Source organism: Saimiri boliviensis, chromosome 16 (assembly GCF_048565385.1).
Source record: "Saimiri boliviensis isolate mSaiBol1 chromosome 16, mSaiBol1.pri, whole genome shotgun sequence".
Lineage (NCBI taxonomy): Eukaryota > Metazoa > Chordata > Mammalia > Primates > Cebidae > Saimiri > Saimiri boliviensis.
In genome coordinates this window covers 87271930-87299270 of record NC_133464.1, presented here as the reverse complement: position 1 = coordinate 87299270, position 27341 = coordinate 87271930, and the positions used below count along the sequence as shown (strand labels likewise).

At 40.5% G+C, this 27341-nt stretch overlaps 1 protein-coding gene across 2 annotated transcripts in view; it reads right to left on the bottom strand.

The window, feature by feature from the left end:
• The window catches only part of EEF1AKMT1 (EEF1A lysine methyltransferase 1), a 52993-nt gene extending 29186 nt beyond the window's left edge, over window positions 1-23807 (bottom strand). The window contains exon 1 of one of the 2 annotated variants that reach the window (XM_003944251.4): window positions 23752-23807. The gene's annotated coding sequence lies outside the window, so the exon portion shown is untranslated. Of the gene's footprint in view, window positions 1-137; window positions 2911-23751 lie in introns of those variants that run through there. The other variant, XM_039473308.2, reaches the window with a different exon arrangement.
• Between the last annotated feature and the right edge of the window lie 3534 nt (window positions 23808-27341).

Genomic DNA, 27341 nt, shown 5'->3' with positions numbered 1-27341 from the left:
GGTCAGCCCCTGAGGGCCATCCAGCTTCTGTCTCCAGACACTAAGTTCACTTCGTGTCTCTCACGACCAGGAGGGAACTTAGCATTCCTTAGAAACCTAAAGGGATGCAGTGAGCTTAAGACTTTTCAAGAGCTTACCAGTCAATCAGCCCTTGTTCATCCGCGAGCAGACATGTGGTGGTATTGGGGTGGATTTTTACTGGACACTCTGCTAAGTAACCGGAGTGACAGTTGTGCTCTAGTCCAACTGGCTATCCCTTTCACCCTGGCATTTCATCAACTAGAGGGAGGAAAAATACATCGTGAAGCAGGAGAAACCCCTCATGGGTCTTTCAACTCTCACGTCTATTTTGATACAATTGGAGTCCCATGAGGAGTACAAGATAAATTTAAAGCCCGAGATCAAACAGCTGCAAGATTTCAGTCAATATTTTGGTGGGTGGTAATTAATAAAAATGTCGATGGGATAAAACATTTATCACAACCAACAGTGGTTTATTAGCTGCACTAGAGAGGCTGTTAAAGGAATAGCTGAACAATTAGGGACTACTAGCCAGATGGCTTGGGAAAACAGAATAGCCTTAGACATAAAATTGGCCGAAAGAGGAGGAGTTTGCGTCATGATTAAAACTCTGTGTGGTACCTTCACCACAAACAATACCGTCCCTGACGGAAGTATAACAAAGGCATTGCAAGGTCTGACTGCTCTGTTCAGTGAGTTAGCCAACAACTCGAGGGTAAATGACCCCTTCACAGGGTGGCTAGAAAAATGGTTCAGTAAATGGAAAGGAATCACAGCCTCAATTCTTACTTCTCTCACAGCCGCAGTGGGTGTACTCATCCTTGTCGGGTGTTGTGTCATACCATGCATACGTGGGTTGCTGCAGACTCATAAAAGCAACACTTACCAAAACCTCCCTTAACTATCCCCCACCTTATTCAGAGAAGCTTCTTCTTTTAGAAAATCCAGCAGAACAACTAAGCCAAGACACGTTAAGGAAGTTTGAAGAGAAAGAGCTGTAAGGAGAATTCAAGAGGAGGGAATTATTAGCTACAATGAGCTCTAAATTTCTCTTCAAAGCATCAGTGTGTCAGTATGTTCAGTTATTTGTCCTCCATTTTAAAGTTTAGCTTCCCTTGTAGTTTCAATAAACAACCTTCTCCACCAGTTCTGATCAGCAGTTCACATCATTCCCCCTGCCCCCAGCTCCATCCTGACTCATCCTGGTCATCTGCTTTGGTCACCTGCTCCAGTCACCTGCTTTGACCTAGGTCACCCCTGGCAACCTGCTCTGACCTGCCCATAACCATCCTTCCTGCCAAACCACCCACCCCACCACTCCAGCTAGTACCCCTGCTCTCTTTAAAATAGCCAATCGGGATTAGTCTAGCCTGTGTGGTCTAACTCTAGCCAGTAAGAGAATGACACAGGAGTGGAGGTGACTCCCATCAGGAATAAGTACCCCTTTTTCCACCCTTATCCAAGTATGTGCTCACCATTGCTCCATCTGTGAGCCGCATCCTACTATAGAAGTAAACTGCCTTGCTGAGAGGATTTACCTTCGAGTGGTGTTTCTTTTGCGGCATCAAAATTTTACTTATAACAGCTATAATAACCAAAACAGCATGGTACAGGTAAAAAACCAGATACATAATCAATGAAATAGAATGGAGAACCTAGAAATAAAGCCACACATATCCAATCAACTGGTCTTCAAGCAAGTCAACAAAAATAAACAATGCGGAAAGGATATTCTATTCAATCAATGGTGCTGGGAAAACTAGCTAGCCATTTGCAGAAAAGTAAAACTGGACACCTATCTCTTACCAGATACAAAAATTAACTCAAGATGTATTAAAGACTGAAATGTAAGAACTCAAACTATAAAAACTCTAGGAGAAAACCTAAGAAAAACTCTTTTGGACACTGGCTTAGGAAAAGAATTTATGACTATGACCTCAAAAGTAATTGCAACAAAACCAAAAATTGACAATGGGACTTAATTACAGAGCTCTGCACAGCAAAAGCAACAATTAACAGAGTAAAGAGACAATCTACAGAATGGGAAAAAAAATATTTGCAAACTATGCATCCAACAAAGGACTAAAATACAGAATCTACAAGAAACTTAATTAAATCAACAAGAAAAAAAAAGACTCCTATAAAAAAGTGGGCAAAGGACACGATCAAAAGAAGACATACAAGTGGCCAAGAAACATGAAAATATGCTCGGCATCACTAATTGTCAGAGAAGTGCGAATTACAATCACCATGAGATGCTATCTCACACCAGTCAGAACGGCTATTACTAAAAAGTCAAAAAATAACGGATGTTGGCAAAGATATGGAGAAAGGGGAATGCTTATACATCGTTGGTATGAATGTAAATTAGATCAATCCTATGGAAAACAAAAAGACACCTGTACTTTATTGCAGGACTAGTCACAATAGGAAATCCATAAAATTGACCTAAGTGTCTGATCAATGATGGGCTGGATAAAGAAAATGTGGCACATATACAACATGGAATAGTACACAGCCATAAAAAGGAGTGAAATCGTGTCCTTTGCAGCAACATGGATGCAGCTCGAGGCCATTATCCCATGTGAATTAAAAGAGAAACGGAAAACCAAATATCATATGCTCTCACTTGTAAATGGGAGCTAAAGAATGGGTATAAGCAGACATAAAGACAGAAGTAATAGATACTGGGGACTCCAAAAGAAGAGTGGGAAAGAGTGGGGTAAGGACAGAAAAACTACCTATCAGATACTATGTTCAATACTGGGTGATGGGTTCACTAGAAACCCAAACACCAGCATCACCCAATATACCCATGTAAAAAACCTGAACAATGTATGCCCTGAATCTAAACTTAAAAATAAAAGTTTTTAAAATTAAAAAATATACATATTCTAAAAAATAAAAATTAAAAAGAATATAAAGACAAAACAAATAAATCAAAATAATGGAAGTACTTAATGCTGATGAGAATGTAGTGATATTGGTATACTCTCTAATTTAGATAACAATATAAATTGGCATAATCTTTTGGAAAGGAACCTGATAATTTGGACGTAAATATTTCTACTTTCTACCCCAATTCTCATTCCTAAACTTTCTACTCTGAAATAATTAGATTCACAGGAAGTTGCAAAAATAATGGAGATCCCATGTATCTTCCCATCTATTTTTCCACAATGATAACAACTTAGATAACTATAATGCAACGTCAAACCAGGAAATTAAGAGTACAATCCACAGAGCTCGTTCAGTTCACCAGTTTTACACATATTCATTTTCACATGTGTGTGCACATGTGTACAGTTCTATATGCTATCACATGTGTAGATTCATGAAACACTTCCATGGATAAGAGATAGAATAGTCCAGCACCACAGAGATTAGTTGTACTATCTTTTAAAGTCATTCCCATCCTCTCCCACCTCACCCTCCATTCTTAACCCCTGCAAAGCATGGATCTGTTCTCCATTTCAATAATTTTGTCACTTCAAGAATTTTAGATAAATGGAATCACACATTACATAACTCGAGATTGTCATTTTTCACTCAGCATGGTTTAAAATTTACCTATGTTGTTGTATCAATAGCTCATTCCTTTTTATTGATGAGTAGTAATTCATAGTATAGCCACACTTTACTTAACCATTCACCCACTAAAACATTTGGGTTGTTTCTAATTTTAAGCTATTACAAACAGAGCTGCTGTGAACATTCCTGTACATTGTATAGGAATTTTCATTTCTCTGGATAAATGCTCACGAGTATGATGTTGGATTTTATGGTTTGAATATGTTTATTTTGAGAACATCAAAAAACTTATTTCATGATGATAGATTATAAAAGAGGATTTCATCAAATGAAGAACTGAATCCCTGTACTATGAAGTTTACTGTGGCCAGAGAAGCCAGGATTCTCTCTGCAATCATGTACCTTGTTTTTGAAATGCCTCTTGAAGTGAAATATGCAAATTTTAAAACATCTCTATTGAGATATTTTCACATATCATACAATTCATCTATTTAAAGTATACCATTCAGGTGGAATACGGTGGCTCATGCTTGTAATCCTAGAACTTTGGGAGGCTGAAACAGGAGGATCACTTGACCCTAGGAGCTCAAGATCAGCCTAGGAAATACAGAGAGACCATCTTTCTACAAAAATGTTTTTAAAAATTAGCTGAATGTGATGGCATGTGCCTATAGACCCAGCTACATGGGAGGCTGAGGTGGGAGGACTGCTTCAGTCTGGAGGCATAAGTTGCAGTGAGCCAAGATCATACCACTGCACTCCAGCCTGGGCAACAGTATGAGATGCCATCTCAAAAAAAATAAAGATTTAAAAAAATTGCATAATTCAATGATTTTTAGAATATTCGGAGTTGTGCAACCATCACTATAATCAAATTTTAGAACATTTTCAAAACTCCCAAAAGACATCCCATGCCTATTAGCAGTGCACCCCTATCTCACCGTCCACACTTAGCCCTAGGCAACCACTAACCTACTTTGTCTCTATGTATTTGGTTATTCTGGACATAACAAAATCCCATCTACAAATGGAATCATATAATATGTAGTCTTTCTTTAAACGGTTCCGTTTACTTTTGTAAGCAATTGCCAAACTTTTTTTTTTTTAATGTACCATTTTACATTCCCTCCAGCAGTCCCTGAGAGATCCAGTTCCTTTGCATCCTCACTAGGATTTGGTATTTATTTTAGCTATCTCAATATGTGTGTAGTGCTATCTCATGGCAGTGTTAATTCGCATTTCTTGAGTACTTAATGTTGAACATGTTTTCATATTCATATTTGCCATCTGTTTTTATCTCTCGTGAAATTTCTGCTCATGTCTCTTGCTATATAGCACAATGTATCATTTTCTTTTACAGACCTTGCATTTGGTGCTAGGAAGGATTTGTCAACCACTTGGTGCCAAAGAAATTTTTTTGTTTGAGACAGAGTCTCACCGTCTCCCAGGCTGGAGCAATCTTGGCTCACTGCAACCTCTGCCTCCTGGGGTTCAAGTGATTCTCTTGCCTCAGCCTCCCAAGTAGCTGGGATTACAGGTGTGTGCCATGACACCTGGCTAATTTTTATACCTTTGGTAGAGACAGGGTTTCGCCATGTTGGCCAGGCTGGTCTCAAACTCCTGTCTTCAGGTGATCTGCCTGCCTTGGCCCTCCAAAGTGCTGGGATTACAAGCATGAACCACTGCACTTGGCCCCAAATAAGTTTTATGTAAAACTTTTTCTACTATGTCTATAGAACCTTATATTTTAACCTATGATTCATTTTGAATTAATTACTGTTCACATAAGTTAAAGCTTTAGGTCAAGTTCTTTTTTGTTGTTGTTACTGCATGCAGATGTGCAATTGCTCCAACATTTGTGAAGAAGGCTATTTTTGAAACTGCATTTTCACCTTTGCCAAAAATCATTTAGGTACATTTGTATAGGTCTATTTCTGGATTCTCTATTCTGTCCCATTAATCTGTGTCTACTCTGAACATACCATTCTTGATGACTGAAGTCGAATATTGAGTCTTAAAATCAGATGGCATGATTCTTCATATTTTACTCTTCTTATTCAAAAAATGTTTTAATCTAGTTCCTCTGCCTTTCTATATAAAGTTTAGAACATAAACTTGTGTACAGCTACAAAAAGAAATTCCTGGGAATTTGATAAACACTGTGTTAAACCTGTATATCAATTTAGAGAGAATTGACATCTTTATTGTTTTGAGCCTTCCAATCCGTAAAACATGGCACATCGCTCCATTTATCTAGTTCATTGTTTATTTCATGAGCCTTTTATAATTTTCAACACACAGGTTCTACACATGATTTGTTAGACTTACTCCTATTTAGTTTAAGGGATCGGGGGAGGTGGCAATTGTAAATTAATTGTTTCAAATTTGATTCACTGTGTTAAATGTTTATATATAAAAATACTGACTTTTGTGTTTTGATGTATCCTGTAATCATGATGAACTTTTACGTTATTTCCAGTAGATCCCTTAGAGATTCCTTGGAATTTTGTATTTAGAAAATCATCTCTGTAAACAAACCATTTTATTTATTTATTTCCAATTTAGATTCCATTTATTTCCTTTTCTTGCCTTATTGCACTGGCTAGGACTTTTTTTTTCTTTTTTGAGACGGAGGCTCACTCTGTCACTCAGGCTGGAGTGCAATGGCACAATCTCGGCTCACTACAACCTCCACCTCCCAGGTTCAAGTGATTCTCCCTGCATCAACCTCTTGAGTAGCTGGGATTACAGGCACCCACCACCATGCCTGGCCAATTTTTTTTCTTTTTCTTTTTCTTTTTTTTTTTATTGTATTTGGGCTCTGGTGTACATGTGCACATCCCGCATCCTGCAGGACTGTTGCATAGGTACATACATGCCATGGTGGTTTGCTGTCTTCATCCCCCCGCCTCCCACCCCTGCCGTTGCCTACTTTAGGCATTTCTCCCGGTGTTATCCCTCCCCATCCTCACTGCCCTGCCGCTGTCCCTCGCCTCTACCCCCACACCTAGCCCAGTGAGTGCTGTCCTCTTCCCTGTGCCCAAGTGTTCTCACTGTTCATCACCTGCCTATGAGTGAAAACATGTGGTGTTTGGTTTTCTGTTCTTGTGTCAGTTTGCTGAAATTGATGGTTTCTACATTCATCCATGTCTTTACAAAGGACATGAACTCCTCTTTTATGGCTGCCCAGTATTCCATGCTGTAAATGTGCCACATTTTCTTTGTCCAGTCTATCATTGATGGGCATTTGGGTTGGTTTCAGGCCTTTGCTATCATAAACAGCACCGCAACAAACATATGTGTGTGTATGTCTTTATAATAGAGCAATTTATAATCCTTTGGGTATATACCCAGTAATGGGATTGCTGTGTCAAATGGAATTTCTATTTCTAGACCCTTGAGGAATCACCACACTGTCTTCCATAATGGCTGAACTAATTTACACTCTCAGCAACAATGTAAAAGTGTTCCCTTTTCTCCACATCCTCTCTAGCATGTGTTGTCTCCAGGTTTTTTAATGATTGCCATTCTAACTGGTGTGAGACAGTATCTCAATGTGGTTTAGATTTGCATTTCTCTAATGACCAATGATAATGAGCATTTTTTCATATGTTTGTTGGCTGCATATATGCCTTCTTTTGACAAGTGTCTGTTCATATCCTTCACCCACTTTTGAATGGGTTTGTTTTTTTCTTGTAAATCCGCTTTTTAGTTCTTTGTAGATTCTGGATATTAGCCCTTTGTCAGATGGGTAGATTACAAAAAAAAATTTTCCCATTCTGTTGGTTGCCGGTTCACTCTAATGATTGTTTCTTTTGCTGTGAGGAAGCTCTTAAGTTTAATTAGATCCCATTTGTCTATTTTGGCTTTTGTTGCCGTTGCTTTTGGTCTTTTAGTCATTAAGTCCTTGCCTGTGCCTATGTCCTGGATGGTGTTGTCTAGGATTTCTTCTAGGGTTTTTATGGTGTTAGGTCTTGTTTAAATCTTTAATCCATCTGGAGTAAATTTTTGTATAAGGTTTAAGGAAAAGGTCCAGTTTCAGCTTCCTGCATATGGCTAACCAGTTTTCCCATCACCATTTATTAAACAGGGAATCCTTTTCCCAATGCTTGTTTTTGTATGGTTTGTCAAAGATCAGATGGTTGTAGATGTGTGGCATTGTTTCCAAGGCTTCTGTTCTGTTCCATTCGTCTATATCTCTGTTTTGGTACCAGTACCAAGCTGTTTTGATTACTGTAGCCTTGTAGCATAGTTTGAAGTCAGGTAGCATCATGCCTCTAGCTTTGTTCTTTTTGCTTAGGATTGTCTTGGCTATGCAGGCTCTCTTTTGGTTCCATATGAAGTTTAAGGTGTTTTTTTCCATTTCTGTAAAGGTCAACTGTAGCTTGATGGGGATAGCATTGAATCTATAAATTACTTTGGGCAGTATGGTCATTTTCACAATATTGATCCTCCCTAACCATGGGCATGGAATGTTTTTCCATCTGTTTATGTCCTCTCCTATTTCCTTGAGCAGTGGTTTGTAGTTCTCCTTGAAGAGATCTTTTATATCATTTGTCTGTTGTATTCCTAGGTTTTTTTTTTTTTTTTTTTTTTGGTAGCAATTGTAAATGGGAGTTTGCTCATGATTTGGCTGTTTCTCTCTTGTTGGTGTATAGGAAAGCTTGTGATTTCTGCATGTTGATTTTGTGTCCCAAGACTCTGCCAAAGTTGCTTATCAGCTTAAGGAGGTTTTGGGCTGAGATGATGGGGTCCTCTAAATATACGATCATGTCATCTACAAACAGGGACAATTTGACTTCTTCTTTTCCTAATGGAATGTCCTTTATTTCTTTTGCTTGCCTAATTGCTCTGGCTAAAACTTCTAATACTATATTGAATAGTAATGGTGAGAGAGGGCAACCTTGTCTAGTGCCAGTTTTTAAAAGGGAATGCTTCTAGTTTTAGCCCGTTTAGTATGATATTGGCTGTGGGTTTGTCATAAATAACTTTTATTATTTTGAGATACATTCCATCGATATCTAGTTTATTGAGCGTTTTTAGCATAAAAGTGCTGTTGAATTTTGTCGAAGGCCTTCTCTGCATCTATTGAGATAATCATGTGGTTTATGTGATGGATTACATTTACAGATTTGCATATGTTGAACTAGCCTTCATCCCTGAGATGAAGCCCACTTGATCATCGTGGATAAGCTTTTTGATGTGCTGTTGGATTCAGTTTGCCAGTATTTTATTCAAGATTTTTGCATCAATGTTCATCATGGATATTGGCCTGTAGTTTTCTTTTTCAGTTGTGTCTCTGCCAGGTTTTGGTATCAGGATGATATTGGTCTCATAGAAAGAGTTAGGGAGGATTCGCTCTTTTTGTATTGTTTGGAATAGTTTCAAAAGGAATCGTACCAGCTCCTCTTTACACGTCTGGTAGAATTCAGCTGTCAACCCGTCTGGACCTGGACTTTTTTGGTCAGTAGGCTATTAATTGCTGCCTCAACTTCAGACCTTGTTATCGGTCTATTCAGGGTTTCAACTTCTTTCTGGCTTAGTCTTGGGGGTGTGCGAGTGTCCAGGAATTTACCCATTTCTTCCAGATTTACTGGTTTATGTGCATAGAGCTGTTAGTAGTAATCTCTGATGGCAGTTTGTATTTCCAAGGAATTGGTGGTGATCCCCTCTTTATCATTTTTTATTGCATCTATTCGATTCTTCTCTCTTTTCTTTTTCATTAGTCTAGCTAGCGGTCTATTTTATTGATCTTTCCAAAAATCTAGCTCCTGGATTTATTGATTTTTTGAAGGTTCTTTTTGTGTCTCTATCTCCTTCAGTTTTGCTCTTTAGTTATTTCCTGTCTTCTACTTGCTTTTTAGTTTTTTTTTTTTATCTTGCTCCTCTAGCTCTTTCAATTTTGATGATAGTGCCAATTTTAGATCTTTTCTTGTTTCTCATGTGGGCATTTATTGCTATGAATTTCCCTCTACACACTACTTTAAGCGTGTCCCATAGATTCTGGTAAGTTGTGTCTTTGTTCTCATTGGTTTCGAAGAACATTTTTATTTCTGCCTTCATCTCATTGTTTATACATTCATCATTCAGGAGCAAGTTGTTCAGTTTTCATGTGATTGTGCAGTTTTTAGTGCTTTTCTTAATCCTGAGTTCTAATTTGATTGCACTGTGGTCTGAGAGACTGTTTGTTATGATTTCCATTCTTTTGCATTTGCCAAGGAGTGATTTACTTTCAATTATGTGATCAATTTTAGAGTGTGACGTGGTGCTGAGAAGAATGTGTATTCTGTGGATTTCAGGTGGAGTGTTCTGTAAATGTCTATTAGGTCTGCTTGGTCCAGATCTGTGTTCAAGTCCTGGATATCCCTGTTGACTTTCTCTCTCGATCTATCCAATACTGTCAATAGAGTGTTAAAGTCTCCCACTATTATTGTGTGGGAGTCCAAGTCTCTTTGTAGGTCATTAAGAACTTGCTTTATGTATCTGGGTGCTCCTGCATTTGGTGCGTAAATATTTAGGATAGTTAGCTCTTCTTGTTGCATTGATCCTTTTAACCATTATGTAATGCCCTTCTTTGTCTCTTTTGATCTTTGTTGGTTTAAAGTCCATTTTATCAGAGACTAGGATTGCTACTCCTGCTTGGTAGATCTTCTTCCATCTCTTTTTGAGTCTATGTGAGTCTCTGCATGTGAGATGGGTCTCCTGAATACAGCACACCATTGGGTCTTGACATTTTATCCAGTTTGCCAGTTTGTGTTTTTTGATTGGGGCATTTACGCCATTTACATTCAACGTTTATATTGTTATGTTTGAATTTGATCCTGCCATTTTGTTACTGGCTGGCTGTTTTGCCCGTTAGTTGATGTGGTTTCTTCACTGCATCGTTGTTCTTTACCATTTGGTACGTTTTTGCAATGGCTGGTACTAGTTGTTCCTTTCCATGTTTAGTACTTCCTTCAGGAATTCTTGTAAGGCAGGTCTTGTAGTGAAGAAATCTCTCAGCATTTGCTTGTCTGTAAAGGATTTTATTTATCCTTCACTTATGAAGCTTAGTTTGGCCAGATAGGAAATTCTGGGTTGAAAGTTCTTTTCTTTAAGGATGTTGAATATTGGCCCCCACTCCCTTCCAGCTTGTAGAGTTTCTGCCAAGAGATCCTCTGTGAGTCTGATGGTCTTCCCTTTGTGGGTGACTCGACCTTTCTCTCTGGCTGCCCTTGAAGGGGAGGATTTTTCCTTCATGTCAACCCTGATGAATCTGATGATTATGTGCCTTGGGGTTACTCTCCTTGAGGAATATCTTCGTGGTGTCCTCTGTATTTCGTGGATTTGAATGTTGGCCTGCCTTGTTAGGTTGGGGAAGTTCTCTTGGATAATATCATGAGAGTGTTTTCCAACTTGGATTCATTCTCCCTGTCACATTCAGGTACACCGATCAAGTGTAGATTAGGTCTTTTCACATAATCCCATAGTTCTTGGAGGCTTTGTTTCTTTTCACTCTTTTTTCTCCAATCTTGCCTTCTCATTTTATTTCATTGATTTGATCTTCTATTTCTGATATCCTTTCTTCTGCTTGATTGATTTGGCTGTTGAAACGTGTGCATGCCTCGCAAAGTTCTTGTGCTGTGTTTTTCAGCTCCATCAAGTCATTTATGTTCTTCTCTAAGCTGGTTATTCTAGTTAGCATTTTGTCTAACCTTTTTTCAAGGTTCTTAGTTTTTTTGCATTGGGTTAGAACATGGTCTTTTAACTCAGAGAAGTTTATTATTATCCACTTTCTGAAGCCTGCTTCTGCCAATTCATCAAACTCATTTTTTGTCTTGTTTTGTTCCCTTGATGCTGAGGAGTTGTGATCCCTGGAGGGAAGAGGTGTTATGGTCTTTGAAGGTCTCATCCTTTTTGCCCTGGTTTTTTCCCCATCTTCGTGGATTTATCTCCCTTTGACCTTTGAAGTTGGTGATTTCGGGAGAAATCTCTGAGTGAACATCCTTTCTGTTGCGGTTGGAGCTAAACCTTTTTTGGCCTGTAGAGGCACTGCTGGGCTGCCTCGGATTCAGTCAGGTTGCTGGGTGGGTGGTCTTCCCCTGGGGTTTGTTTGCAGGTGAAATTAGCCCCGCCTTCCCAATGGCATCTCTCCTAGCCTGAGCTCAGTCTTCCTGGTTGGGGCCAAACTGGTGTATTCACTGCCAAGCTCTCTGACATGCAGGCTTCAGTTTGAGTTTTGTTGGGAGTGGGGCCTGCCAGCCTTTATGACCTGTTTCCCTGTTTTCAACTCTGCCTCTTTCTGTGGAACAGGTTGTTCCGTCCTACTGGCATCAGTCCAAACTTCTGCCCAGGTCCGGCCAACAGCTTACGGCACCAGGTGGGAGCTATTGCTCAGATTTGCATCGACAAACCACAGTGCCCCTCAGTCTAATGGGGCTCTCATGGACCGTGGGTTGCAGGAGGGATGAGGTAAGCACAGGATCTGAATTGGAGCACTGAGGGGATGAAGTCCCCTGACCCTCCAAGTCAGCTGCATGTTCCAAGTGGGGACGTGCCCTGCCCTGTCTTGGTTAATTCTCCCGGGGCAGCTCTCGCCCTGCTTTGTCTCCTTCCCTGGGCTATTTTGAGAGTCCTTCCAGTCCCCCTGAAACAACCTGGCACCTCACTTGGAATCATGAAGTCCTCTAGCCCTATGCGTCTCATTTGCTGGGAGTTGCATTCTGGTGCTGCCTCCCAATTTTTTTTTTTTTTTTTTTTTGCATTTCTAGTGAAGATGTTGTTTCGCCATGTTGGCTAGGCTGGTCTTGAACTACTGACCTCAGGTGATCTGCCTGTCTCAGCCTCCCAAAGTGCTGGGATTACAGGCATGAGCCACTGCACCTGACTAGGACTTCAAATAAGTTGACTAAGAGTGATAAGAGCAGATATCCTAAACTTGTCCCATATTTTAAGTGGGAAATCATTCAATCTTTCACCATTAAATATGACGCAGCCTCAACCCCCTGGGCTCAAGTGATCTTTCCACCTCAACCTCCCAAGTAGCTGAGACTACAGTCATGTGCCACCATGCCCAGCTAATATTTTTATTTTTTGTAGAGATGGGGTCCCACTTTGGTGCCCATGCTGGTCTCAAACTCCTGAGCTCAAGCAATCCTCCTGCCTCAGCCTTCAAACGTGCTGGGATTACAGGCATGAGCCACTGCACCCAGCCAGTAGATGTTCTATATCAAGATGAGGAAGTTCCCTTTATTAGTAGTTTGCTGAGTTTGGTCATTAATGGGTGTTGAATTTTCATATAACTTTTTGACATCAATTTATATGATCATGTGATTTTTCTTGAATCTCTTGATGTAAATTAAACTGACTGATTTTCTATTAAACCAGTCTCACATTCCTGGAATAGGTCCCACTTAACTGTGGTATGTAATTCTTCTTATGTATTGCTGGATCATATTTAATAATATTTTGCTCATGGTTTTGGCACTTATCTTCATGAGGTAGACTGGTCTATAGTTTTCTGTCTTTGTATTATCTTTGGTTTTGGTAACAGGGTAACATTGGTCTCATCAAATGAACTAGAAATGTCTCCTCTTCTATGTTCTGGAAGAGACTGTTTCAGTGAAATCATATGCTATGGACTCAATCGACCCCCCCCAACTCATTTATATGTTAAAGCAGTAACCCTCATTGTAATTGTATCTGGAGATATTAGGTTGGTGCAAAGGTAATTGTGGTTTCTGCCATTACTTTTACTTTTAAGCCACTTAGTCTATGGTATTTTGTTATAGTAGCCCTAACGTTTAAGGCCTGAATTTTTTTTTTTAAACTGAGTTTCACTATCATCACCCAGGCTGGAGTGTAATGGCTCAATTTTGGTTCACTGCAACCTCTGCCTTCTGGGTTCAAGTGATTCTCCAGCTTCAGCCCCCCAAGTAGCTGGGATTACATGTGCCCAACACCCCACTTGGATAATTTTTGTAATAATCTTTTTAGTGGAGACAGAGTTTTTGTAAAGATTTTGTAATATTTTTAGTAGAGACAGAGTATCACCGTGTTGGCCAGGCTGGTCTCAAACTCCTAACCTCCAGTGATCAGCCTGCCTCAGCCTCCCAAAGTGCTGGGATTACAGGTGTGAGCCAGTGCCATTATTAATTTCATATTGGATACATTCTGGTAGCTTGTAGTTTCAACGAATTCATCCACTTCATCTAAGTTATTAAATTTATCTATACAGAGATGTTTATACTGGTCCCCAATTGTCTCTAATGTCTTTAGGATCTGTACTAATATCCCCATTTCATTCCTAATGTAATTTCTATCTTCTCTTTTTTCTTACTAAAGGTACATCAATGTTATTCATCTCTTTTAAAAATAAGTTTTTGCATCATTGACTTTATTTTCAATTTTATTAATGCCTGCTTTTCATTTCCTTCTTTCCTTCTTTGCATTTATTTTGCTTTTAACTACCTTTTTGACCTAGTTTAGCATACTGTTTTGAGACCTTTCTTCTAATTTATGTGTTTAGTGCTTTAAATCCCCTTTTAGCAACACCCCAGCAAATTTTTATACTTTTTCACTCATTTTCATTCAGGTCAGTGTACTTTTAAATTTATCTCTGGCTCATGTATTATTCAAAAGTACACTGTTTAATTTCCAAGTGTTTAGAGATTTTTCTGTTAGGTTTTCTAGCATGTATAATTTCAACACTTTAAAAATGCTGAAGCTGGTGTAATGTCCCAGGATATGTTCTATGTTGGTGAATGTTCCCTGAATACTTGAAAATAATGTGTATTTTGATGCTGTTGGGTGAAGGGTTATATAAATGTGAATATATCCTTTGGTTAATGGTGTTAAGTCCCCAATATCCTTGCTGGTTTCCCATCTATCTATCAATTGCTGAGAGGGAATTAAGTGCCCAGCTGTAATTGTGGATTTGTCTATTTCCTTTCAGTTCTATCAGTTTTTACTTCATGCTTCATGTAATTTAAATTGTTCTCATTTGTTGCATATATGTTTAGAATTGTTATTCGTTCTTGATGAATTCACTCTTTTTATATTATGTAATTCTGTTGTTGTTGTTCCTGGTGATTTCTTTACATACTCTTATGTTTTCTTTACGTGTTATCAATAAAAGTACTCATGTCTTTTAAAACAAAGTTTCTATGGTATGTATGTTCCTTTCCTTTCACTTTCAATACACACACACCTAATTTTGAAGTGAGTTCCTTGTGGACAGCACAGTTTTCTTTTAAAGAGATCCTTATAGATAATCTCTTTTATTGGTGCATTTGGATAATGTTATTGATATGTTGTGCTTAACCCTGCTATTTCATTATTTGCTGTTTCTTCCCTTGGTTTTCAGTCCTGTTTCATTTTCTAGCTTTCATATATGTTTCTTGAATTTTTTTTTTTTTTTTAGAATTCTTTTATACCAAAAGACAAACAGGCAAAATATGTCAATTGGCACTTCAAAAAAGATGATGTACAAATAATCAAAAATCGTATGAAAAGGTGTTCAATCTTGTCATCAGAGAATGCAAACTATAATCATAATAAGATACCACTATACACCTACCAGACTGACCACAATTAAGAAGTCTAACATCAAGTAGGCATGTAAATATATGAAAAGATGCTAAAAGCAGAAGAATGTAATAGAAAAAAAAAACTCAACTGAAATGTCCAATCACTAGATAGTATATAATGCTGTATATTCCTATAGTTTGTGTGTGTGTGTGTGTGCGTGTGTGTGTGTGTGTGTGTATTCACTATACAGCAGTGAAAACATTTTATGACTCTCTTTCTCCATTGTTGGCTTACTAGCTGTGACTCTGTTACTTAAAAGGTTACTTAAGAATTATGGTATACAGTTGGGTGTGGTAGCTCATGTGTGTAATCCCAGCACTTTGGGAGGCTGAGGTAGGTGGATCACCTGAGGTCAGGAGTGTGAGACCAGCCTGACCAATATGGTGAAGACCTATCTCTACTAAAAGTACAAAAATTAACCAGGTGTGATAGCAGGAGCCTGTAGTCCCAGCTACCCAGGAGGCTTAGACAAAGAGAACTGCTTGAACCTGGGAGGCCAAAAAAAAAAAAAAAAAACCCACAAAACAAAACTTACAATAGTATATATAAATCCTTTTCTTTTCTCCAAAACTTTGTGTTGTTGTTATACATCTTACTTTCACATTTGTTATAAATGCCACACTACATTGTTAAATTAAAAACTCAAATATTTAGCTTTTTATTCATTTGTAGAGATATTTCCAGCTGCTGTCATTGTCATTCTGCTTGAAAGACTTCCTTGAACAGTCCTTGTAGTATATTTCTGATGATGATGCAGTGCTCAGCTTTTTTTCTGAGAATGTCTGTTTAACTGTAGGTGTAGAATTTGAGGTTGACAAGTTTTCCTTTGGTATTTTATAGTCCTCCACAGTCTATTCACTGCATTGTTTCCACACATAAAATCTGCTGTAATTCTTATTTTTTGTCAAGTCTTTCTTTTCTGACGGCTTTTAAGATTTTTCTCTTTATTACTGTTTTTGGGTATTTAACTATGACGTGCCTTGGTGTGGTTTTTTAACATGTTTCTTTTCCTTTGTGTTTATTGAATTTCTTGGATCTGTGGGTTTATAGTTTTTCACCAAATCTGGAAAAACTCTGACCATTATTTCCCAAGTAATCTTCTGCCTCCCTTCCCTTTCAAGGACTCCAATTATACAGGTATGTAGTAGCTTAATATTGTACCACAACTGTCTGATGCTTTCTTCATTTTAAACTTTTTTTCTATTTGTACTTCATTTGTGATAGCTTCTATTTCTAGTCTTCAAGTTTACCAATCTTCTATTGTTTGGCATCTAATTAATCCCATACAGTGTAATTTTTACCACAGACATTTCATCTCAGACATCACCAAAAGTTACATGCGTCTTTATTTGCATATTTCTAGTTAACATGTTCAATCTTTCCTCTAGCTTTTTGAAAGCACAGGATATAAATTTATGTTAGTGTCCTTGTCTGCTACTTCTAACATATATCTACTCTAGGTCAGTTTCAGTGGACTGATTTTTCCCATTATGGGTTCTATTTTCTTGCTTCTTTAAATGTCTGATAATTTTCTTGTTGAATGCCAGACATTGTGAATTCTAACTTTATATTGTATATTTATGCATTCCTATATAAGTATTCTTGAGATTTGCACTGAGACACAGTTTATTTACTTAGAAACGTTTGATTCTTTCAAGTCTCATCTACTGTTAGATAAGAGCAGAGCACTTAGTCTAGACTGATTATACACTACTGAGGCAAAACCCTTTGAAGTACTCTATCCAATGCTCCCTAAATTACGAGGTTTTCCAGTCCAGCTGGTAGAAGAAGACACTATTCTTGACTTTGAATGAGTCAGGTACTGTTCCTTCAAATCTTTTCAGATGTTTCTTTCCCTCTCTTCTAGTAGTTTATCAAGGAGGTCCCTCTGAAGATACCCAGAATTCTTTCTCTATTTTCTCTGGTACTCAGGCTTGCACTGTAGCCATCTTGGCCAGATTCTCAGCTATTGTTAGTGTTAGTGTATTTTATGTGTGGCCCAAGACAATTCTTCTTCCCCTATGGCCCAGGGAAGCCAATAGATTGGACACCCCTGCTCTAGAGTCTATTGGAAGGCTTGGATGGTAAATAATAGTTAATTTCAATGAATTTCAGCTCTCTGCTCAGCAGCAGCAGGTACACTCCTGCCCCCTGACAAGCAGCTATGCATGCATTCTTGTTTTGTGTTATTTATTTATAAAGGTGACAGAGAGAATGGAAAGATCAATGCCATTGAAAAGAAAGTTTAATGTTACAATTCTCCCCAGAAATGAGGGACATGGTATGCCACAGGGGGCCACATGAAACTCTGTCACAAGCAGAGACCAAAAAGCAGAGAGAGGACCTGAGACCATGCCTTTATTGCTAAGTCAGTGGGAAAAATATAGGTGGGGACATCCCCTACTGGGCATAAAGCAAAAACAGACATTCTACGGTTGTTAATGGGACGTCTGTGATATATATTTTGTGCACCCACAAGAGAGGGCTTAAAAAGATGATGCAAACAACTTTGTCCTTTAGTCTGTCCCTGTAATTGATGTATGTCAAATAGGCAAATACAAAATCTAAGTAAACAGAGAATAGTTCCAGGGGCAGCTTGGCTACCCATACATTCTAGAAACACCTTGCATAAAACTTATAGGAGCCACCTATCTCAAATATTGGAATATCTGTCCTGACTGCCTTTGCTGCTGCTTATAAGACAGCCAAAGACACAGGTGGCAGTCATTGTTGCAAGCCCCTCTCCCTCTGGCTAAAGTGACTTCCAGCAGACTTAAAGGGCCAGCACCTTTCCCCAGTGCTTTTACTTTTCTCATTTACTCCTTTGGGAACCCGGATATCTAAGGACTGAGACATTTAAACAGAACTGCATATACAGGGGAATTTAGAAAGTCATCACACAGGGAAAGGCAGGGGCTCAGAAAAGACCTAAGAAGATCTTAAGTTTACAACTCATGCTGATTCCCAGCGAAAGACAGTTTACAACCACCACACCTCACAAATAACAAAACCCCAGCAAAATCTGGTGATGGGGACAATATGTCTTCCAGAGTTATCACATTATTAGATTCAAATACCTAATTTTCAACATAAAAATTACAAGGCACACAAACAGGAAAGTATAGCCCATTCAAAGGAAAAAAATAAATCAACAGAAACCAACCCTGAGAAAGGCTAGATGGTGGGCCTCATAGACAAAGACTTTAAAATAACTATCTTAAAGATTCTCAGATAACTAAAGAATACAGTAAGTAAGGAAAATGATGAATGAACAAAATGAAAACACAGAGACAAAAAACAAAAGAAAACTAAGTAGAAATACTGAAGCTGAAAAATATAATGAAAAACTCACTAGGGGAATTAAAAGCAGTTTTGAGCAGGCAAAAGAAAGAATCAGCAAGCATGAATATTGGAAAAAAGAATATAAGTCCCTTGAAAAAGGAGGAAATGCTGATATATGCTACAATGTGGATAAACCTTGAGGACATTATGCTAAGTGAAATAAGCCAGTCATTTAAAAAAACCCTGCATAATTCCATTTATATGAGGTACCTATAGTAGTCAAAATCAGAGACAGAAAGTAGACTTGTGGTTGCCAGGGATTGGAGGGAGGGAAGAATACAGAGTTGCTTAATGGGTATATTATTTAGTTTTATAAGATGAAGAGAGATGGATTATCTACTTTAAAGGTTATATACTTAGAATTAAAAATAATTTCAGTCAACACAGGAGTTGACTAGACAAGTCCCACCAAAAAATTGTATGAATGCTTGAAATGAATAGTTCTAGTTTACTGCAATAAGCACAAAGAACACATTTTCAGGAAAGCATACCAGGACCTAACAGCCTGGAAAATTTCCAAGTAGAAATTCCAAAGATTAGCTTGTCTGCATGCTGAACTGAGAAAACATGGCAAAATGATCTGCAAACAACTAAAAGGTTTCACTTTGGTATTTCAGAATTGTGACTTCTTTTCATTCCAGAAAAAAATCAGGGAACTATTAAAAACCAATGTTGCCTGGCAAAATCGAAGAGTACAAGTTCCTAATAAAGGCTGCACTACAATACTGCCTAGAACTGACAGAAAAATTAAAGTGTGTTTGTGTTTATATACATGTGTGTCCATATACATATGCAGACACATAATACATGCACACATATGCATATGTATTTATCCTTGACATAGAAGTAACTCCTTTTTTTTGAGAGAAGGTTTCACTCTGTTGCCCAGGCTGGAGTGCAGTGGTGCGATCCGTGGCTCGCTGCAGCTTCAAATTCCCTGGCTCAAGCAATTCTCTCACCTCAGCCTCCTGAGTAGCAGGTGCACCCAACAATGCCCCGCTAATTTTTGTGGAGATGGGGGTCTTGCCACATTGCCCAGGCTGGTCCCAAACTCCTGGACTCAAGTGATACACCCACCTTGTTCTCCCAAAGTGCCAGGATTACGAGCATGAGCCATCGTGCTCAGCCAATTTCATTTTTATTAGTACTTTCTATAGCTGCATCTCTGAAGAATTGTTTTTAAGAAACAGCCTGTAATTTGTTAGCTAATCGCTTAGAAATAAAACATGAAAACCAGCAAAGAACCAGTTGACTTCAAACAAGGAATTCCAAAGAGCAATTTAATAAAATTGTCTTTTTTTTTTTTTTTTTTTTTTGGTGAGACTGAGTCTTACTGTTGCCCAAGCTGGAGTGCAGTGGCATGATCTTGGCTCACTGCAACCTCTGCCTCCCAGGTTCAAGCGATTATCCTGCCTCAGCCTCCCAGGTAGCTGGGACTACAGGTGTGTGCACTCTGTCACCAGGCTGGAGTGCAATGGCACGATTGGCTCACCGCAACCTCTGACTTCCTGGTTCAAGCGATTCTCCTGCCTCACCCTCCCGAGTAGCTGGGATTACAGGCTCGCACCACCACACCCAGCTGATTTTTGTATTTTCGAGTTTCACCATGTTGCCCAGGATGGTCTCCATCTCCTGCCCTCATTATCTGCCTGCCTTGGCCTCCCAAAGTACTGGGATTACAGGCATGAGCCACCACGCCTGGCCAATTTTTTGTATTTTTAGTAGAGATGGGGTTTCACCGTGTTAGTCAGAATGGTCTTGACCTCCTGACCTTGTGATCTGCCTGCCTCGGCCTCCCAAAGTGCTGGGATTACAGGCATGAGCTACCGTACCAGGCCTAAAATTGTCTACCTTCATAGCTGTAAAAGGTGATTAAGTTCCAACCTATGTAAGAATTTGATACCACAATAAAAATTTAAAGTTTATCAAATCAATTCCTTTGATAATCATTTTCTACCATGTAGGAAGCACTGTTTTTGGTGATGAGTCTCAAAGTCCTTATTCTATTGGAGCTTACATTCTAGAGGGGCAGAGACAGACTAAAACAATACATATGAAATAAATGTTAAATGAATAAGATTAATGGAGGAACACATGGAGAGCATAGGCAGCAATTTTAGGAATCATAGAATGTTTCCTATATTGTAAAAGTGAGTTCAAAAGTGCATCACTTCTTCTAATGAAGTGAATGAAATCTGTTAACAAAATAAACATTAAAGATTAAATGAAATGGCCGAGAGTGGTGGCTCACATCTGTAATCCCAGCACTTTGGGAGGCCAAGGCGGGCAGGAGTTTGGGATCAGCCTGGCCAAGACAGTGAAACCCCGTCTCTACTAAAAATACAAAAATTAGCCAGGCATGGTGGCCGGTGCCTGTAGTCCCAGCTATTCAGGAGGCTGAGGCAGGAGAATCACTTGAACTGGGGAGGTGGAGAGATCTTACCATTGCACTCCAGCCTGAGCCACAAGAGTGAGAGTCCATCTCAAAAAAAAAAAAAACTTAAGCAAAATGAACTTATTTTTAGCTATGTTTTAAGTTACTATTTTTATTATTTGTATCTTTATTGTTTTTAGAATTTCTAAGGGGGGGTTGCAAGATTTTTTCAAATCCAAAAGTGCTGTGAAGTACTGTTATATTACTATTATTTTTAAAATTTTTTATGGCTACTCTGGGCATACTGTCTATGGGATAGCCCTGCACCACAAGTGGCAGTTAAAAAGAAATTTTTTTTCTTTAAAAATTTTTACCTATGGATTATATTGTAATTTTATATATATATATATATATATATATATATTTTTTTTTTTTTTTTTTTTGAGACGGAGTTTTCGCTCTTGTCACCCAGGCTGGAGTGCAATGGCGCGATCTCGGCTCACCGCAACCTCCGCCTCCTGGGTTCAGGCAATTCTCCTGCCTCAGCCTCCTGAGTAGCTGGGATTACAGGCATGCACCACTATGCCCAGCTAATTTTTTGTATTTTTAGTAGAGACGGGGTTTCACCTTGTTGACCAGGATGGTCTCGATCTCCTGACCTCATGATCCACCCGCCTTGGCCTCCCAAAGTACTGGGATTACAGGCTTGAGCCACCGCGCCCGGCCCTATATTATTATTAAACTGATCCTGGACCTTATGTAGCTCACACTCTAGATCAGCAGTCCTCACAGAACCAGGAGCCCTTTTGACATCTGGCAATGCCTGGAGACAGTTTTGGTTGCTGTAAATGGAAAGGAGGTTGCTACTGGCATAGAGGCTGCTGAACTTAAAATTCACAGGACAGCGCTCCACGTAAAAGAAGTATCCTGCCCTACAAGCTGCGGCTGAGAAACTCCAGGTTAGGCAGACACATGGCAAACACCAGCGGTAAGGTGGAGGCCTAGCACCACTCTCATTATCAGAGTAGAGGGCGAGTGGAGAGGCGTGAAAGAGCAGGTGGAGCTTCAACTCGGCCTGAGGAAAAGGTAAGGATGAAGAGTGAGGATTTCAGAGGATGGAACAGCGCGAGAAAAGGGGCGGACACGTTGGCTTGCAGCATTAAGCGGGGATTAGCCAGCTTCTGATGGGCTGTGATTCTCTTTTTGTATACAATTATTCAATTTCCATGTTATCAGATTTACAGAGGGCAAAACCACCATACTGTGACTTCCATAATCATTCTCGTGTGAAACTAGGTTAAGAGAGTGTGATCTAGGGGCCGGGCGCGGTGGCTCAAGCCTGTAATCCCAGCACTTTGGGAGGCCGAGGCGGGTGGATCACGAGGTCGAGAGATCGAGACCATCCCGGTCAACATAGTGAAACCCCGTCTCTACTAAAAATACAAAAAATTAGCTGAGCATGGTGGCACGTGCCTGTAATCCCAGCTACTCGGGAGGCTGAGGCAGGAGAATTGCCTGAACCCAGGAGGCGGAGGTTGCGGTGAGCCGAGATCGCGCCATTGCACTCCAGCCTGCAGCCTGGGTAACAAGAGCGAAACTCTGTCTCAAAAAAAAAAAAAAAAAAAAAAAAGAGAGTGTGATCTAGGCCGGGCGCGGTGGCTCAAGCCTGTAATCCCAGCACTTTGGGAGGCCGAGGCGGGTGGATCACGAGGTCAAGAGATCGAGACCATCCTGGTCAACATGGGTGAAACCCCGTCTCTACTAAAAATACAAAAAAATTAGCTGGGCATGGTGGCGCGTGCCTGTCATCCCAGCTACTCAGGAGGCTGAGGCAGGAGAATTGCCTGAACCCAGGAGGCGGAGGTTGCGGTGAGCGGAGATCGCGCCATTGCACTCCAGCCTGGGTAACGAGAGCGAAACTCCGTCTCAAAAAAAAAAAAAAAAAAAAAAAAAAGACAGTGTGATCTCGCAGAAAGAGCATGAACCTAGGAGCTACCCCAGACTTCAGGAAACCGCAGGAGAGCAAAGCTCCCTCCAGGAACGGGGAAGCCTCGATATTCTCATCCTTGTTGTAGATTGCTCTAGGATTCTACCCTTAATCCAATTTACGTCTAGAAAAGGGCCAACGTTTTTCATTCTCTTTGCATCTTTCAGTCCCCCTGCCTCAAACAGTTCTCTCTTGCTTTTCAAAATTCGATTTATTTCTGTTGTTTTAAAATTAACTTTTAAAAGGAGGTAATGCTGACAGTCAAATGCCGGCCGTAGGCGTGCAGCGCGACGTTGCCACGCACCCCCCATCACGACCCCCGCGGGGAAGACCTTCCCGCCCGACACGCGGCTCCCTCCGGGTAGAGGCCCACGGACGTCCCCGCATGTCTCCCGCACCTCGGAAGCGACTGCCCTTTTCCCGCGAAAGCCGCCCGCGTCCTGGTCTCTTCCACCTCCCAAGCCCCGGCACCCGGCAGGGGACCCGCCTCAGAAGCCCCAGCGCCCGGCGCTGCGGACAGCCGCCCTCCAGGGGCGGACAGCAGAGCCCGGCCGGGCACTTCGCGAGCTCCGTCAGCGAACGTCTGAGGGCAAAGATGGAGAGGACAGAGGCCCAGTCCAGCGTCTGCTCGGGAGGGGGGCCTCCACGCGCCGCCATAGCCTGGGGGCTGATTTTCCCCTCGGCGCCAACGTGCGCGGCCCAGGACGCGGCCAGTGCCGGCGACCGGGACACGAGGCCCGGCCGCGGCCAATCAGCAACCCGGGTCCCCTGTCCGGCCGGCGCCAGCTCCCTCCCTCAGGCAGCCGCCAGCCACCGCCAGTCAAAGCTTTCCACCACTGCAGTGCTGGAAAAGGTGAGAAACCGACAGGCAAAAGGAACCCAACCGAGTCCAAAACCCCCGAAGTCCGCGCCCGAACCCGCCACTCACCAGCCGCGCGTGCGCAGTCACCCCGACCAGCCGCGAGCCGCGGGAGGGGCGGGCCGGAGTCGCGCTCGCGCAGGCGCCGACGCAGGCGCAGGCGCACTCGCCTAGGCGCGTGGCTACGCCGGGCAGTTTGCTGGCCGCGTCTCAGTCCCGCGCTGACGACCTTGGGGGCTGTGTCCAGCCCGGAGTCGTTCCCTCACGTGTCTCATCCGTTACCTCCAAGAACGGTGGCAATAAAAATTTAAGGTCCTGGCCGGTCGCGGTGGCTCACACCTGTAATCCCAGCACTTTGGGAGGTCGAGAAGGGGAGATCACCTAAGGTCAGGAAGTTCGAGACCGGCCTGGCCAACATGGTGAAACCCCGTCTGTACTGAAAATACAAAAATTAGCCGAGGGTAGTGGCGCTGGAACCCCAACTACTTGGGTTGGGGGGCGGGGGGCGGGTGAGGAAGGAGAATCCGGGAGGCGGAGGATGCAGTGAGCCGAGATCGCGCCACTAAACTCCACTACACTCTATCAAAAAATAAAATAAATTTAAGATCCTACAGTTAAACCTACTGTTTTGCACTGAATCGTGTCGGTTTTTAAAGTCAAGGCTTCATTGATCTATTGTTTTCTGTCTTTTAATCAAATCAAAACGTTGACTTTAAATGTTGACATCAAATTGAGGCTTTGGTAAAATTTATAGGGTTGGCACGGCGTAAGGGGAATCTTTAAAACTCGCTAATCTTTCAGAGTCCTCGGTGTTGAATGCATTGATCTATATAGATATAGATATAGATATAGATATAGATAGATAGATAGACGTCTACCACTGTTAAGTATATAGGATTTTTGTAAACAATACCTTAATTATCTGGCACACACAGGCACTGATTATATTACAAGGTTTTCTTTCTTTCTTTTCTTTTTTTTTTTTTTTTTTGAGACGTACTTTCATTCTTGTTCCCCAGGCTGGAGTGCAATGGCGCGATCTCGGCTCACCGCAACCTCCGCCTCCTGGGTTCAGGCAATTCTCCTGCCTCAGCCTCCTGAGTAGCTGGGATTACAGGCACGCGCCACCATGCCCAGCTAGTTTTATTATATTTTTAGTAGAGACGGGGTTTCACCATGTTGACCAGGATGGTCTCGATCTCTTAACCTCGTGATCCACCCGCCTCGGCCTCCCAAAGTGCTGGGATTACAGGCGTGAGCCACCGCGCCTGGCCTTATTACAAGGTTTTCTTAGGTTTTGGCAGTTATCAAATTGTAAGTGATACAAAGTATTTGTTTTCAATTCCCCAAGAAATCAATCTATATTATGCTCCTACCTCCCTTTCCTCCATTTTCTTTACCACTTCCGTGATCTTGCCAAGTTATATTCTGCTGAGCAATTTGAAAATCCTTTCTGATATAAGGTAAGGATATAAACGAAATGATCAGCTGGCAAACGATGCCAGTCAGTAAGTAGTTCATTAAACAGCAGGCTTACAATGTTGGGTGTACTATAATTTCTATTTTAAGAACTGTTTCCAGTTTATAATAACCTATGCTACATTTTGACTTTGATTGTTTTGAATTGATGACAAGTCTATTAACCAAATATTTCAAGATGAAGTGTATCCTGGAAAAGGATCAGGAAGAAAATATATAAAACAAACTAAAAGAAATTAACACAAACCAAGAAACAATAACCAACTTTTATAAGGGCATTTTTTACGGAGGTGGTGTTCAATAAAACTGCCTTAGCTTATAATTACTTTAAGAGAGGTTTACATTCAATCAAATTGAGTCTGAACCAGATCATTTTAAGTTTTCAAAGCTTCCATTGCTTTAATTGCATGTAAGACATGCTATCTTCATGTATTTTACTATTTCCTATTTTTACTATTAAAGTGACCACAGATGTTAGAGTTTTTTTTTTTGTTTTTTTTTTTTTAACCTTCACCAGAGCTGATTGCTCAGACAGCATGACAGTAATACAGTAAATGTTTTCCTGGTGGAAACTATGCATTGTAATTTAATGGTTTTTGCAAATCATGAACATGTAAAATATTAAAGGAATACTCATTCTCATTAAAGGGAAATTTTTGTCATTAAATTGGACATGAAGGATCCTTTCAGATCAATTTCAATTCAGCAATTTTCCTTTTGTATTCACCAATGATTTTTGTTCATATTGCTTCTCTTCAGAAATGGTGCAAAACAGAAAGGAAACTAGACTCAGGGCCAGGTGCAGGGCTCACACCAGTAATCCCAGCACTTTGGGAGGCTGAGGCGAGTGGACCACCTGAGGTCAGGGGTTTGAGACCAGCCTGGCCAACATGGCGAAACTGCATCTCTACTAAGTTACAAAAATTAGCCGGGTGTGGTGGCGCACGCCTGTATTCCCAGTTACTTGGGAGGCTGAGGCAGGAGAATCGCTCACACCCAGCAGGTGGAGGTTGTAGTGAGTCCCGATCACGCCACTGCACTCCAGCCTGGGTGACAGAGGGCGTCTCCCGTTTCAAAATAACAAAAACAAACCACACTAGACTCAGTTCTTCTTAACAACAAACAAATTACCTGTAATTACAAAAACAGATTTAGGTGTTTGTTTTTCTTCCATTGATTGAGTGCTTTATCACAGTTACTCAAATTATCCTAAGCATGTTGCAAAGGATATTCTTTAGATTTCTAGTCCTATAAGGTAATTTGAGAAAAGACTGTATTAAATAAAATAAGGAAAATCTGATTAGATTCTTCCGAGTTTCACGATAGGCATTCATGTATTAAAGCCTTCAACTTAATGCACTAAAGAAACCTGTTTTATTTCTCAAAACTTATTTAACAGCAATTATTTTTTTAAAACTACTAAGGCATGAAACTCACTTTGGGAATCAGTGTTAGGATTTTTTCATTGTTGTAGAAAAACAGGTGTATATTCGGCAGAAAATAAAATCGTTGTAGTTTGAATAGCCCCTTGCAAAATTCAAGTGTTACCAATGGGCCAGTATGAAGAGGTGGGGCCTTTAAGAGGTGATTAGGCCAAGAGAATTCCTCCCTTATGAATGAAAATAGGTCCCATTACGAACGGGCTTGAAGGAGGGAGTTGATTGCTTCCTGCCAGCATCTGGTGACAGCTTTCTTGCCTCTTCCACATGATGGAAGGTGAAGGGCGGCCTCCAGAAATGTGAGAAGTAAGTTTCTGTTCTTCAATCTCAGGTACTCTAACAGCACAGACTAAGATGGTTGATTTAAATAGAACAGACTAAGATAGTGGACATAAATAGATCCATTTTTCTCATTTAAAACAAAATATAGTAAGTAATAGGGTGAACTCTGCCCCAATATCCCTAGAGTGGCTGTGGTTAGTGTTATCACGCTGTTATCAGTAGGAAGATATTACACTACGTATTTAAAAGCAATTCACCATTAGGTATCTGACTTAGTGTTAGGATACATTTATCTAATGAAATGTGTTTTCAGAAATAATCTTTAAATACAATGAAATTCATTGAGCATCTACTACTATATTTTTTTTTTTTTTTTTTTTTTTTTTTGAGACGGAGTTTCGCCCTTGTTACCCAGGCTGGAGTGCAATGGCGCGATCTCGGCTCACCGCAACCTCCGCC